We start from the raw sequence: 13,670 nt of genomic DNA, 5'->3' as shown, positions 1-13,670 counted from the left end.
GAAAAGTGATAAATTTTGCGGTGATAAAGTACCAGCCAACCAGCTCCTAACTGCCATTTTACATACCGAGCCTGTGACATGGCAGTTAGGAGCTGATTAGCTGGTGCTTTATCACTGTGAAATGTATCACTTTTCAAGGCTAAGTACATCTTCTCCTGTGTGTGTGTGTGTGGGGGGGGGGGTACCCTTTATTGCACCAAAGAGCAAGTCACAGTGTAAGACACCAGATTGTAAAGAAAAGGGGCAGTATCATGTGGCCACACCCCTAGTGTCATATGACCATGCCCCTAGTAACATGTGGCAACACACATTTTTTTTTAACTCACTACTACTTGCATTTCTACTTACACCACTGTGTGCAAGGAAATTTGAGCTCTTGGAGGAAACCCACGTAAACATGAGAAAAACATACAAACTCATGCAGATAGTGTCTTGATCAGGAATTGAGGGGCAGATTAATCCCCAGGCACAGTCCAATTCACAGCGAGCATGTCTCTCTATGGTGCTGTGGCTCCAGCCTCATTGGCCTGTTAGCTGCAGCATGATTGACAGGCTGCAGGCATCTTTGGGAAATATTGGGGAGCATTCCAGGAAATGAGGGAGGGGTGTGGCAGCCCCACGTCTGGAAGTGCTGAAGCCAGTGTAGATAATACCAGCACCGGGCTCCACTAGTCAGAGAGATAATGCCATAGCTGGGGGACACTTTTATATTGGTCCATGCGGCCCTGGCATTAAATCCCCAACTAGTCACCCCTGGCCGGGGTACCCTAGAGGAGTGGGGACCCTTTAAATCAAGGGGTCCCCCCCCCTCCAGCCACCCAAGGACCAGGGGTGCAGCCCAAGGCTGTCCCTCCCATCCATGGGCGGTGGATGGGAGGCTGATAGCCTTTTGTGTAAAAAAAGAATATTGTTTTTTTTGTAGCAGAACTACAAGTCCCAGCAAGCCCCCTGCAAGCTGGTACTTGGAGAACTACAAGTACCAGCATGCGGGGGGAAAGGGGCCCGCTGGTACCTGTAGTTCTACTACAAAAAAAATACCCCCTGCTGCCCCACCCCCGTTTTGCCCTCGCTACCCCCGCAAGGTTCCGTCCCCGCCCCACAAACGCCTCTGCCTGTCAAGCAGGCAGAGGCGTTGACAGCCAATGTGATCAGATCGCATTGACTGCTAGCGCATGTGAAGGATTGATAAAAGTGTCCCTCGGCTGTGGCATTATCTCTCTGACTAGTGGAGCCCGGTGCTGGTGTTAAAAATATGGGGGACCCCTACGTTTTTTGTCCCCTGTATTTTTTGCACCAGGTCCAAGCGCAGAGCCCGGTGCTGGTTGTTTAAATATGGGGGGAACCCAGTCAATTTTTCTCCCGTATTTTAACAACCAGAACCGGCACAAAGACCCCGAGTCTGGTTATGCTTAGGAGGGGGGACAATTTTTTTTTCTGATTTTTAACTCTTTCACACCCCTTTCCAATGATACACATGCACGGATATCACTGATCCGTGCCTGCCTATCAGAATACGGTAAAAAAAAGCAGGTCTATTTGAAAACGGATTTTATTACAATTTGTACTTTTTCACGGCAGTGTTTGGCTATTGCCGGCAGTGATTGTGAATACAAATTTTTAGTAAATTATGAGTTGTATAAAATAACAGGCGTGTTTGATCGATGGTGTATTCATTGGTATTTTTTTTCTTTGCCTTCAAAAAAAAATACGAATGCCCTCATCACTGCTGAGATTTTAGTTTAGTAAATTCGAGAGATGACACTTTGAAGAAAAAACACAAAATCGGTCAAAATCGGGAGCTTAGTAAATATACCCCAAGGTAGTTATACTGCATCAGCAAGGACTCTCTCGTGCAAAGATTTCAAAACAGACTTAGTGCATCAGATGAATGCCTACTTTACTTTGAAATCGGAAGATGTCCAGCAGTGCCATCAGCTCAGAACTGGCAGAAACCAGTGGGACCCAGGTATGCTAACCTACTGTTCAGAGAAGTCTGTCCAGAAGAATTGCGGCCAAAAAGCCTTCTACATGGAAACAAGACCAAGTGACTCAACTGTGAACGAAAACTTAGAACTGGGCTTTACAAAAATGGCAACAGATGGTCTGGACTGATGAGTCAAAATTTGAAATATTTTGCAGTAACAGGAGGATGTTGTTCCCAGAAGGTCTGGAGAGCGGTACAATAATGAATGTCTGCAGACAACAGTGAAGCACGGTGGAGGGTCCTTGCAAGTTTGGGAGTTGGGGATTTAGGGGTTTATTCAGTAAGGATTGCAGATTCTGCTAAAAAGCAGAATCTGCAATCCTTTCTATCGCATTCTGGGGGCCTCATATCGCAGGGCAAGGCTGCCCAGCATGCTGAATAGCCTGCCCAGCGCCTGCGAACGCAATTTAATTGCGGTCCCTGCAACTATGGATGACCCCCTACAGCTACAGCTACAGATGGAGCCGCACTTATCTAAGGCAGCTCCATCGCAAACGTTCACACATGGCTAGGCACCGGATCACTACGGAAGTGCATAGACATGTATTGCAGTGAAAGGGGCGCATTTGCATCTCACACGCAAGCGCGTCCAGAATGCTGCAACAGGCGCACCTCAGAGGGTGCACTGCGGCGCAGACGGAGCAATGATTAGCATGGCTCTATCTGTATGCTGCGTATGCAGGCTGTCCACCGCCATTTTCTTGATCGGAACGGCTGCATATAATGTCAAGCCGCCATCCTGAAAATGCTGCTGCCCCACCCCCGTTTTGCCCTCGCTTCCCCCGCAAGGCTCCGCCCCCGCCCCACAAACGCCTCTGCCTGTCAAGCAGGCAGAGGCGTTGACAGCCAATGTGATCAGATCGCATTGACTGCTAGCGCATGCGAAGGATGGGACCCGCGTGTGCACATTGGTGCCCAAAATGGGGTAATTGCGGTCGCATCACTTAGCGATGCAACCTGGATAACCCCCTTAGTAAGGTTTAATGGTGTCCTCCATACTGAGAAATACAGGCAGGTACTTATCCATCATGTAATACTAACAGGAAGGTGTCTGATTGGCTCCTAATGTATTCTGCAGCAGGACAATGACCCCAAACATACAGCCAATGTCATTAAAAGCTATCTTCAGCATAAAGAAGAACAAGGAGTCCTGGAAATGATGATATGGCCCCAACAGAGCCAGGATCTCAACGTCATCGAGTCTATCTGGGCACGACTAAGATGCATGCTCACGCTGGGCGTGCACTTGGTTTTCCATACCTGCCTAAAACTTTTGCACAGTACTGGAAATATACAGTATATATAGTACTGTGTGTATATATATATATATATATATATATATATATATATATATAGTGATTCAAAAGTCGCAGTACACCCTTTTGTTTCAAAAACTGTGCAGGAACTGGGAAAACTGAATACTCTAGTAAGGTATGGGTGAGGTTAGCTATCTTTTAGGGTATGTACCGAACATGGGCGCCATCTTGACATTGGCCATCTTGAATCTAAGTCAGTTTTTCAAATGGAAAGGGGGTCATGTAACGTCAAACAACATGAAAAGTTTATTGCTGCAAACAGATTTGAAATAGCAGTTATAGTTCAAAAGTTACAACACTTAATGTTGGCCTTAGAGCAACATCAACAGGATCCCTCTTTTGCACAAGGCATCTTGTTCAGTTATGAGGCAAACTTTTATGTCAGTGGTGAAGTTAACCATCACAACCACAGGTACTGGAGTGACCAGAATCCACACTGGATGGAACCTTCCAAGGTTGTTGGTAATGTAAAGTTTATGATGTGGTGTGGGATATGGGGTACCCGTGTAATTGGACCCATTTTCATTGACCAGAACCTAAATGTACAATGCTACCTCAAAATGCTGCAAGAAGTGGTGTTCCCCTCAGTTCTGAATGAAGGTGGCAGCTTTCCCTGTTACTTTCAACAGGTTCGGGCTCCACCACACTACGGAGCAGTTGTTTGTCAGTGGTTAGATGGTCAATATACTGTTCATTTTCCTAGCAGCTTTTTCAAAGTCTATAGACAGCGAAATGCGTCAGGTGTTTCCCTCCCCCCTGTGGTCAGTGGGCAACAAGAGTGCTTCAGTTGTTCATTTGGACAATATATCAAGTGGAAATCTCATTGTGCACGGTAGAAACACTGATGGTTAAAGGAACTCCCCAATTGCGCTGAACTCTGCTCCCATCTATTTGGATCAACGCTAACTGGAACTCACCCTGGAAAATACCTCAGGACCAGTAACTATATCCACGTTCTTGGACACTTGGCATTGGTAATTTGACTAAATTACTTATCTGGGCCTATTGAGCCCATACAAATAGACCACAGAAGGGGGTATAAGCAGAGCCGGCCCTAACCAATATGATGCCCTAGGCAAGATTTTGGCTGGTGCCCCCTAGCACCACCGCTGGTTCTGCCTCTGACCTTGCACCTCTTTCCCAGCTTCATCACCCCTCACCCATAGCAGTCCTTGTACCCCCTATATTTTAAATAGGAACAGTTCGCACATTTGACGCACAGCCCAAAAAGGGACATCTTCTTGCTGGGAAGGGGCATGGCCACCCAATAGTAACCCCAATTCCAATTACGCCACACAGTACTGCAACTTTATTCACATTTTATCTTGCAATAGTGTCCATAATTCATATTACATCCCACAGTAGTATCACTTTACCTTATAAACGTTACTCCTCACAGTAGAGCCTCTTATTCACATTACATCACACTGAATTGCTCCTTATTCACATTACACCACACCTTATTGCTCTTTATTCACATTAAACGACACAGTAGTGCCCTTTCTATTTGCAATGCCACATAGTAGAGCACCTTATACACATAATGCCACACATTAGTAATGCATTTATACACAATTCCACACAGTAATGCCCCTTACACAAATGAGACACATTAATGTCCTTATAAACATAATGCACATTACACATTATGACAACCTTTATTAATGCCCTTTTACGCATAATGACCCTTACACATATGCCGCACATTATTAATGCCCTTATACACATAATGACACACATAGTGCCCCCTACACATTTGCTGCACATTATTAGTGCCCCTATACACATAATGACACACATACAGTAGTACCCTGGTACACATATGCCGCACATTATTAATGCCCTTATACACATAATGACACACATAGTGCCCCCTACACATTTGCTGCACATTATTAGTGCCCCTATACACATAATGACACACATACAGTAGTACCCTGTTACACATATGTTGCACATTATTAATGCATTTTTACATGACACACATAATGCTCCTTACACATATTCTGAACACTACTGCACAACCAACCCACTCACATGCACACAGCACTCACACTTCCACTAACACTGTGACCTCTGCCTCTGCTTGGATACAGATGTGTCCTCACAAATCTTGCATCAATGCTAACGTCGGGCACTTTTTTTTTTATGAAATGCATCTTATTGGCATTGCTATGTAGCTAGGATGCACAAGCAGCTTCTGCTGATTAAACTGATATGCAGCATGCCAATATACTGTGTGAGACTGTGGCTGTATCTGCATATGAAATACTACACACAGAATATAGGTATGCCGCATATCATTTTAATCCGCAGAAGCTGCTGATGCCTCTAGGCATATCAAATGCCCTAGGCAATTGCCTAGTTTACCTATGCCTATGGCCGGCTCTGGGTATAAGGACATATTTATTGCACCACCTATAATGGTTACATTTTTTACTTACCTGTAATTGATATGCTGGTAATTTTGTGATTTTAATATCTGTGCATTTAGTATTAAAAATTTTATTTTAATTTTAGCACACTGCGTGGCTTTCATTTGTATTTCAATGTATGTTAAATAGAACGGAGCGCTGTTTTTTTCCAGTTATTCTTTCTTATTTGTGGAGTGTGACTAACCTCCTATTCACAGCTGCTTAGAAAACCAGCTCAAGTAGCGTCTGTTATTTGATATCTCTTTGCAGATTTATCAATCCACACAATTTATACATACATACTGTAGATATACAAACGGATATAAAACCACAGCATTTGCCACCCCAGAAGCAGGTTACATGAATGCACTTACCACTCATAGGGTGGGGTGCATGTACCCATGACCACATACTTAAATATATACAAACAGAAAATTCAGCACTCACCAATTTTCTGTTTGTGTTTATTTAAGTATGTGGTCATGGGCTATATGAACCCCACCCTATGAGTGGTAAGTGCAGTCATGTAACCCGCTTCTGGGGTGGCAAGTGCTGTGGTTTTATATCTGTTTGAATATTGCAGGGTTAATCTTTGGTTAACTCTTATTAACTGTGGCCATAAGCTTTTTCATGCACCCCTATGTAAACTCAATTATCCCTAACCTGTGTCAGCTGTTCCTTAGTAATTTATCAGCCAGTGTCAGGTGACTAGTGTACCTTTAAAAGCCATACAGTATTTAACAGGTGCACATTAAACCAAGTATGTTATGTGTGAAACAGTTGCTAGGTTTAAAGACTCTGTGATAGTGTAGGACAGGCATTCCCAACCACGGTCCTCAAGGCACACCAACAGTGCAGGTTTTAGTGATATCCAGGCTTCAGCACATGTGACTTAATTAGTAGCTCAGTTATTTTGATTTAACCATCTGTGCTGCAGCCTGGATATCACTAAAACCTGCACTGTTGGTGTGCCTTGAGGACCGTGGTTGGGAATGCCTGGTGTAGGACCTGCAAGAAGGTGGGGTACCTTGGCGATCGGTTTGCAGGCTTCTGTGCATTGGCCAATTCACTAACTAAACCCCCATCATTTATTTATTGATGTGGTGAGGATAAGTGAGCTTGCTATGGTGAGTGCTGAATTTTCTGTTTGTACATACTGTACATGCTAATACAACATCATACGCTGCCTGCTAAAAGCAGCTCGTATAAACCTGGCATTTTACACTTTCATATTTTATGAGCCCAACCACCAATGTGCCCTTCAAAACCAGCTGTTTTTTTTAAATAGGATACTGTGCTGCTATTGATTTCCAATTTTAAGGTATTTTTAATCTTGGCCTTTATGTAATAGAACAATGAAATATGCCTGCAAATAGTTCACTTAAGCTCACTTCAAGCCGGGTCCCATTGTCCAGTTTCCTATGGGAACCACTCTCACAGATAAATCCCTACAGTGCTTGTACTTATCAGCACTCCTACCATATGTTCTCACCGGAACCACCCACAATATCTGACACAGCGCAGCGTTCCTTCCTTCAATATATTGTGTCAGTGAAAATGGTAGTTGTGTTTGCAAAAGAAATAATATGAAAATGTAAATATCAAATGATGCTGATGAATACAATATTTTATGTAGCTTATCATGAGCTTGTGGAGTTTTGTGTTTTTTCTTCCTTTGTGACAATATCATACAGTATCATTATATAAAAGATATAGCAAAAGCTGTTTTTTATTGAAACCAGCAAAATATTTGCAGTTTATGTTTTTATGTGCAGTTAATAGTGCGAATAGCATGAGAGTTCTTTTATTAAGCACAATTTCTTATCAAAGTCATAGATGTGTTTACTACATAGTAATGTGGTTAATGTGGTGTTTACCTATCACTATAATAATAATACTATGTAAATTTCCATTGGGCTTTAGGGGACTTCAGACAAGTGACATCCAGTATACTCAATTTCCTTCCCTTGGAATCGCCGCTGCAGGTTAAGCAGAGTCGAGAACCTGTATTTGTGAATGTTTGTAACACACGGATCTGCAGTCTGCCAGTCGGACACCATATTGATGAGATTAGCTGGTAATTAAAAATGCAGCCAAGCCAGGCAGAGGACAATGACTTAATTAGTAGAATGTCACTGGATATAATTTATTTTGCTTATCATAGATTTATTCACTAACGAATTAGAAAGGAAGAACAAGACACCTTCATTGGGAGATCCAGAGGCTTAAAGGCTTAAATTCCTTTACATCATATCCCTGCCCAATTGTTAAATTGGATTGTCATACATTAGAATTATACTGTGAATAAAGTAGTATCAGGGAACCAATAAATATTTTTCACTTGCTAATACAGAGAGCTAATGACTTTGATGTTGAGTTAACCTTGTTAATATATTGCTGTTATTTAATAAAAAATTTTAAGCCATAGCACCCCATCTGATGTTTGCATTTCACCATCTTTTCAGCCATAGTAAAAACAGGACATATACATGTAAAATGTGATTGGTTGCTACAAGTAACAGCAATGAATTACATTTTCACATTTTAATAAATAAGCCTCTATGTGACTGATTCAGAGTGCAATGCACTCCAGTGTGCATAGTGTGAATATGCACTGCGGATATGCAGACATGTACATACGGCTAAGGATGGGGCTGACCGGGAAGGTCCCCCAAGTCACTGGAGGGTGGGGGCACCAGCCAATGGACCTGGTCCTGTTGGTGAACTGATTGATTAGTGGTAGCTGGTTCCTACTCTCGAACCAACTTTCCTCTTCTCTATAGCCTATCTCTGTATTCCTGTATTCTAGAGCTCCACAGTGACCAGACATATCCTCCTTCTGGAAAGGTAAATGCCAGTGGCGGTGAAGGGTTGCTTTAATGTTATCTAGTGGGATGGTGTACTTATACTGTGGGGAGGTGTGTATTTATTTTGTCTGGGGGTGGTGATAGTGTATGTATTAATATTTTCTGTGGATGTGAGTGGTGTATTAATGTTGTTTGCATGTGTGTGTGTGTGTGTGTGTGTGTGTGTGTGTGTGTGTGTGTGGTGTATTACTATTATGTGTATTATATGTGGGTCACTTATGATCACTGTGTTATGTGTGGGTCACTGATGGTCTCTGTATTATATGTGGGACACTGATGGTCTCTGTGTTATATGGCGGTCAGTGATGCTCCCTGTATTATATGGTGGGCACTATGATATTCTCAGCATTATACAGTGATCACTGTGATGTTCTTTGTGTCATATGATGGTCACTGTGATGCTTTCTGTACTGTATGGCTGTAACTGTGCTGTTCTCTGCTTTATATGGTAGTCATTGTGGAGCTATCTGTATTACATGGCAGTCCATGATGCTCTCTGTTTTATATGGAGGTCACCATAATGTTCTCTGCATTATATGGTGGCCACCATAATATTCTCTGCAATATATGGTGTTCATTGATTCTCCCTGCCGGATATGACAATCACTACGATGCTCTCTTTATTGTATGGCTGTCACTGCAATGCTCTGGGGTGGGTGAGGTTAGGTAGTATACTGTAGTACAGACAACAATACTTAGCCATTGAGTCTTGAAACATTGGGGCTTGCACGCTCCATTCAAAAGTGAAGATAACCCAGAGTATGATAAGGGGGGTGGGGGCAGAGACAAGTCTTTGCCTGGGTCACTTGCAATACTGAGATAGAGTACATGCATATTCCACAGCGCTTAACATTTGGCCACTCCCAGTGGTGCTTAGAATCAATATTCCCTGCCCTATGTATACACACACACCTACATACACACACTAGGGTGACTTTTTGTCCGGAGCCAATTATCCTAACAGTATATTTTCTCTGACGTCCTAAGTGGATGCTGGGGACTCCGTCAGGACCATGGGGATTAGCGGCTCCGCAGGAGACAGGGCACAAAACTAAAGCTTTAGGATCAGGTGGTGTGTACTGGCTCCTCCCCCTATGACCCTCCTCCAAGCCTCAGTTAGGTTTTTGTGCCCGTCCGAGCAGGGTGCAATCTAGGTGGCTCTCTTAAGGAGCTGCTTAGAAAAAGTTTTTAGGTTTCTTATTTTCAGTGAGTCCTGCTGGCAACAGGCTCACTGCATCGAGGTCCGGATCGCATCTTCAGATGCATCAGCGGATAACCCTGTCTCCAAGGACAAGGGTGTCTCTTCTGTGGTGGCTGCAGAGTGCTCATCTACTAAAGTGCCACAGTTATGCATTCAGGACTGGGTCCTGGTGACCACGGATTCCAGCTTGAAAGGCTGGGGAGCAGTCACACAGGGAAAAAATTTCCAGGGAGTGTGATCAAGTCTGGGGACTTCTCTCCGCATAAATATACTGGAGCTAAGAGCAATTTACAATGCTCTAAGCTTAGCAAGACCTCTGCTTCAAGGTCAGCCGGTATTGAACCAGTGGGACAACATCACGGCAGTCGCCCACGTAAACAGACAGGGCGGCACAAGAAGCAGGAGGACAATGGCAGAAACTGCAAGGATTCTTCGCTGGGCGGAAAATCATGTGATAGCACTGTCAGCAGTTTTCATTCCGGGAGTGGACAACTGGGAAGCAGACTTCCTCAGCACGACCTCCACCCGGGAGAGTGGGGACTTCATCGAGAAGTTGTTTCCACATGATTGTGCACCGTTGGGAAAGACCAAAGGTGGACATGATGGCGTCCCGCCTGAACAAAAAACTGGACAGGTATTGCGCCAGGTCAAGAGACCCTCAGGAAATAGCTGTGGACGTTCTGGTAACACCATGGGTGTACCAGTCGGTGTATGTGTTCCCTCCTCTGCTTCTCATACCAAAGGTACTGAGAATTATAAGACGTAGAGGAGTAAGAACTATACTCGTGGCTCCGGATGGGCCAAGAAGGACTTGGTACCCGGAACTTCATGAGATGCTCACAGAGGACTCAGGGCCTCTGCCGATAAGAAGGGACTTGCTTCAGCAAGTACCATGTCTGTTCCAAGACTTACCGCGGGTGCGTTTGACGGCATGGCGGTTGAACGCCGGATCCTAAGGGAAAAAAGGCATTCCGGAAGAGGTCATTCCTACCCTGGTCAAAGCCAGGAAGGAGGTGACCGCACAACATTATCACCACATGTGGCGAAAATATGTTGCGTGGTGTGAGGCCAGGAAGGCCCCACAAAGAAATTTCAACTCGGTCGATTCCTGCATTTCCTGCAAACAGGAGTGTCTATGGGCCTCAAATTGGGGTCCATTAAGGTTCAAATTTCGGCCCTGTCTATTTTCTTCCAGAAAAAATTGGCTTCAGTTCCTGAAGTCCAGAAATTTGACAAGGGAGTACTGCATATACAACCCCTTTTTGTGCCTCCAGTGGCACTGTGGGATCTCAACGTAGTCCTGGGATTCCTCAAATCACGTTGGTTTAAACCGCTCAAATCTGTGGATTTGAAATATCTCACATGGAAAGTGACCATGATGTTGGCCCTGGCCTCGGCCAGGCGAGTGTCAGAATTGGCGGCTTTGTCTCACAAAAGCCCATATCTGATTGTCCATTCGGACAGGGCAGAGCTGCGGACTCGTCCCCAGTTTCTCCCTAAGGTGGTGTCAGCGTTTCATCTGAACCAGCTTATTGTGGTACCTGCGGCTACTAGAGACTTGGAGGACTCCAAGTTGCTAGATGTTGTCAGGGCCCTGAAAATATAGATTTCCAGGACGGCTGGAGTCAGGAAAACTGACTTGCTGTTATCCTGTATGCACCCAAAAAACTGGGTGCTCTTGCTTCTAAGCAGACGATTGTTAGTTGAATGTGTAGTACAATTCAGCTTGCACATTCTGTGGCAGGACTGCCACAGCCAAAATATATAAATGCCCATTCCACAAGAAAGGTGGGCTCATCTTGGGCGACTGCCCGAGGGGTCTCGGCTTTACAACTTTGCCGAGCTGCTACTTGGTCAGGGGCACACGCTGGCTGAGGAGGACCTGGAGTTCTCTCACTCGGTGCTGCAGAGTCATCCGCACTCTCCCGCCCGTTTGGGAGCTTTGGTATAATCCCCATGGTCCTGACGGAGTCCCCAGCATCCACTTAGGACGTCAGAGAAAATAAGATTTTACTTACCGATAAATCTATTTCTCGTAGTCCGTAGTGAATGCTGGGCGCCCATCCCAAGTGCGGATTGTCTGCAATACTTGTACATAGTTATTGTTACAAAAAAATCGGGTTGTTATTGTTGTGAGCCATCTTTTCAGAGGCTCCTACGTTTGTCATACTGTTAACTGGGTTTAGATCACAAGTTATACGGTGTGATTGGTGTGGCTGGTATGAGTCTTACCCGGGATTCAATATCCTTCCTTATTGTGTACGCTCGTCCGGGCACAGTATCCTAACTGAGGCTTGGAGGAGGGTCATAGGGGGAGGAGCCAGTACACACCACCTGATCCTAAAGCTTTAGTTTTGTGCCCTGTCTCCTGCGGAGCCGCTAATCCCCATGGTCCTGACGGAGTCCCCAGCATCCACTACGGACTACGAGAAATAGATTTATCGGTAAGTAAAATCTTATTTTTGGAGTGGGGGAGGAAAACGGAGTACCCAGGGGAAACCCACCCAAGCACAGGGAAGAATATAAAAACCCCACTCAGAGCAGTTCTTTGAACTGAACTCTAACCTCCCTGCTGTGAGGCAGTAACGCTAACCATTACACCATCCATGCTCGCACATCATTGTTATTCTATTATACTATACTATTGTTTCAGTGGCTCAGTTCAGTTAATAGGGAATAGTGAGGAAAACAAAATCTCTATTACTATTTTTTAGAGTTTAACAGTAGTACACAAACGTTCACTGCTGAAAAAGTGTGAAATGCCCAGAGCTATGCCTATCAGATATCATCCAAGACCAAAGGTGTCTCAAACCTACAACAAGGGACAGTTAGTATTTATACTTTTTCCTAAAAAAAAAAATGCATGCAAAAGATGTGAACAAAACAATGTGGTAGTATTACCCAAGAGGGTAAATGTTAAAAACAGTTTGTGAAAAGCTTTAACATGAGGTTTCACATCTGTAAAAACTGTATTTATTCTGATAATGAGGTGTTTTGTTTTGTGTGTGCCTCAGGCTTCATTTATAAAGAGAATATTATGGTTCTCGCTGGTTTAAAAACAGGTTAAGAATAACTTGGCATTGTGCATAATGCGTTATCAGACTTGAGGCAAAAACAACTTTATATTCAAGGTCTATAGTAGGAGAAGCTTGAAAGTGACTTACATCAGGCTCATAATATTTTATAGATATAGAATTAAATATGATATTACTCCTGCTAAATGCTGGCAATGGCTCAGTAGGCAGAGATATTTAGAAAAATGAATAGCTTAGCTAACATGTGTTTAACCTGCAAATGCAAGTCAGCATATGTCTCTGGGACTGCTTAATATGATTCGCAGGGGAAGGAGTATATCTGAGATTAACAGAGTTGTGTGTAAGCAATTACACTAACAGACAACCTGAAGACTATTGTTTCATTCCAATGTCAGGTTAATGTGACCTTGCGTAACATGCACAAATAGTTACATTATGTGATTGATGGAAGTACTACATGTACTAGGGCTTATTCTGAGTCAGATGCTGCTGCAACCAGGTTAGCATCTTTTGCTGTATTCATGTCTGCGGCTTTATGCAAATACTAGAATAAGCCGTTCCCCTGGTGTACAGCTGCGCAAGGACTGGGACAGCCACTTTGAGCATCTTCAGTTTTACAACCATTGGAGTTTGCAGCAGCTCCATGCTAGGTGCAGAATCTCTGTCCAAGTGTAACTTAAGCCCCTGAGTCCAAAACTACTCCTAGGACACTCTTATAATGGGTTGGTATTGATATCCGGGCACACGGAATCCCGGTGGTCAGAATGCCGGCATCAATATTCCAACATTTAAAATCCTAATAGATTTTGGTATTTTATTACTAACCCTAATCTTAACCCTAACACACCCCTCC

At 43.9% G+C, this 13,670-nt stretch overlaps 1 long non-coding RNA gene across 1 annotated transcript in view; it reads left to right on the top strand.

The window, feature by feature from the left end:
- The window catches only part of LOC134943654 (uncharacterized), a 47,854-nt gene extending 39,713 nt beyond the window's left edge, over positions 1-8,141 (top strand). The window contains exon 2 of the long non-coding RNA XR_010181665.1: positions 7,638-8,141. This is a non-coding gene — a long non-coding RNA (uncharacterized LOC134943654). The remainder of the gene's footprint in view (positions 1-7,637) is intronic.
- Positions 8,142-13,670: the final 5,529 nt, after the last annotated feature.

Source organism: Pseudophryne corroboree, chromosome 7 (assembly GCF_028390025.1).
Source record: "Pseudophryne corroboree isolate aPseCor3 chromosome 7, aPseCor3.hap2, whole genome shotgun sequence".
Classification (NCBI taxonomy): domain Eukaryota; kingdom Metazoa; phylum Chordata; class Amphibia; order Anura; family Myobatrachidae; genus Pseudophryne; species Pseudophryne corroboree.
Note: the sequence above shows the minus strand (reverse complement) of the source record. Positions and strands in the feature narration are given on the sequence as shown.